Genomic DNA, 2,691 nt, shown 5'->3' with positions numbered 1-2,691 from the left:
GGGCGGCGTGGATTGGTGGGGTTGGAATCGTTCCGTCAGCGCTTCCAGGCCGCCGCCCTGCCGGGGGAAAGAGCTTGGGAATGAGATCCCAGCGGTGCTGCTGAGCCCCATCCCAAAATCCCTTTGGGTTCCGAAATCCATTCGGAGTTTGATCCCAAAACCCCTTTGGAGCCTCATCCCAAAATCCATTTGGAGTTCGATCCCAAAATCTCTTTGGATCTCAAAAATCCCTTCAGAGCCTGATCCCAAAATCCCTTTGGATCCCAAAATCCCTTTGGAGTTGGATCCCAAAACCTCTTTGAAATCCCATCCCAAAATCCCTTCAGAGTCCGATCCCAGAATCTCTTTGGATCCCAAAATCCCTTTGGAGCCTCATCCCAAAATCCATTTGGGTTCCAAAATCCATGCGGAGCCCGAGTCCCAAAATCTCTTTGGAGCCCAATCCCAAAATCCCTTTGGGTTCCAAAATCCATTTGGAGTTTGATCCCAAAATCCCTTTGGAGTCTGATCCCAAAATCCCTTCAAAGCCTGATCCCAAAACCTCTTTGGATCCCAAAATCCCTTTGGGTTCCAAAATCCCTTCAGAGCCTGATCCCAAAATCTCTTTGGATCCCAAAGTCCCTTTGGAGTTTGATCCCAAAATCCATTCAAAGCCTGATCCCAAAATCCCTTTGGATCCCAAAATCCCTTCAGAGCCTGATCCCAAAATCTCTTTGGATCCCAAAGTCCCTTTGGAGTTTGATCCCAAAATCCATTCAAAGCCTGATCCCAAAATCCCTTTGGATCCCAAAATCCCTTCAGAGCCTGATCCCAAAATCCCTTTGGATCCCAAAATCCATTCGGAGCCTGAGTCCCAAAATCCCTTTGGAGCCTCATCCCAAAATCCCTTTGGAGCCCGATCCCAAAATCTCTTTGGATCCCAAAATCCCTTTGAAGCCTCATCCCAAAATCCCTTTGGGTTCCGAAATCCCTTTGGAGTCTGATCCCAAAATCCCTTTGGGCTCCAAAATCCATGTGGAGCCCCATCCCAAAATCCCTTTGGAGGCCAATCCCAAAATCCCTTCAGAGCCTGATCCCAAAATCCCTCTGGATCCCAAAATCCCTTTGGAGTTTGATCCCAAAACCTCTTTGAAATCCCATCCCAAAATCCCTTTGGAGTCCAATCCCAGAATCTCTTTGGATCCCAAAATCCCTTTGGAGCCTCATCCCAAAATCCATTTGGGTTCCAAAATCCATGCGGAGCCCGAGTCCCAAAATCTCTTTGGAGCCCAATCCCAAAATCCCTTTGGGTTCCAAAATCCATTTGGAGTTTGATCCCAAAATCCCTTTGGAGCCCCATCCCAAAATCCCTTTGGAGCCTGATCCCCAAATCCCTTTGGGTTCCGAAATCCATTCGGAGCCCCATCCCAAAATCCCTTTGGGTTCCAAAACCCCTTTGGAGTCTGATCCCAAAACCTCTTTGGATCCCAAAATCCCTTTGGGTTCCGAAATCCATTTGGATTTCGATCCCCAAACCACTTTGGAGCCTCATCCCAAAATCCCTGTAGAGCCCCATCCCAAAATCCCTTTGGATCCCAAAATCCATTCAGAGCCCGAGTCCCAAAATCCCTTTGGAGCCTCATCCCAAAATCCCTTTGGGTTCCGAAATCTCTTTGGGTTCTGAAATCCATTCGGAGTTTGATCCCAAAATCCCTTTGGAGTCTGATCCCAAAATCCCTTCAAAGCCTGATCCCAAAACCTCTTTGGATCCCAAAATCCCTTTGGGTTCCAAAATCCCTTCAGAGCTTGATCCCAAAATCTCTTTGGATCCCAAAGTCCCTTTGGAGTTTGATCCCAAAATCCATTCAAAGCCTGATCCCAAAATCCCTTTGGATCCCAAAATCCCTTCAGAGTCTGATCCCAAAATCTCTTCCGAGACAAATCCCAAAATCTCTCTGGATCCCAAAATCCCTTTGGAGCCTCATCCCAAAAACCCTTTGGGTTCCAAAATCCCTTTGGAGTTTGATCCCCAAATCCCTTTGGGTTCCAAAATCCCTTTGGATCCCAATCCCAAAATCCCTTTGGAGTCTCATCCCAAAACCTCTTTGGATCCCGAAAATCCCTTTGGAGTCTGATCTCAAAATCCATTCAGAGCCCGATCCCAAAACCTCTTTGGGTCCCAAAATCTCTTTGGATCCTGATCCCAAAATCCCCTTGGAGTCCAATCCCAAAATCCCTTTGGATCCCAAAATCCCTTTGGAGCCCGATCCCAAAATCCCTTCAGAACCTGATCCCAAAATCCCTTTGGGCTCCAAAATCCCTGTGGATCCCAATCCCAAAATCCCTTTGGAGCCCGATCCCAAAATCCCTTCAGAGCCTGATCCGAAAATCCCTTTGGATCCCAAAATCCCTTCAGAGCCCGATCCCAAAATCCCTTTGGAGTCTGATCCTAAAATCTCTTTGGACCCTTATCCCAAGATCCCTTTGGATCCCAAAACCCCTTTGGAGCTCAATCCCAAAATCCCTTCGGAGCCCTGATTTTCCCTCCTTATTTTCCCGTTATTTTCCCCTTTCCTTCCCTTTTCCCCCCATTTTCCCCCTTTTCCTCCTTTCCTTCCCCCTTTCCCCCCTTTTCCCGATTTCCCCCATTTTTCCCCCTCTTTTTTCCCATTTCTCCCCTTTTCCCCCCATTTTCCCCTTCGTTGCCCCCTT

The sequence above is a fragment of the Corvus brachyrhynchos genome, unplaced genomic scaffold, assembly GCF_000691975.1.
Source record: "Corvus brachyrhynchos isolate BGI_N302 unplaced genomic scaffold, ASM69197v1 scaffold2000, whole genome shotgun sequence".
Classification (NCBI taxonomy): domain Eukaryota; kingdom Metazoa; phylum Chordata; class Aves; order Passeriformes; family Corvidae; genus Corvus; species Corvus brachyrhynchos.
This window is presented reverse-complemented; position numbering follows the sequence as displayed.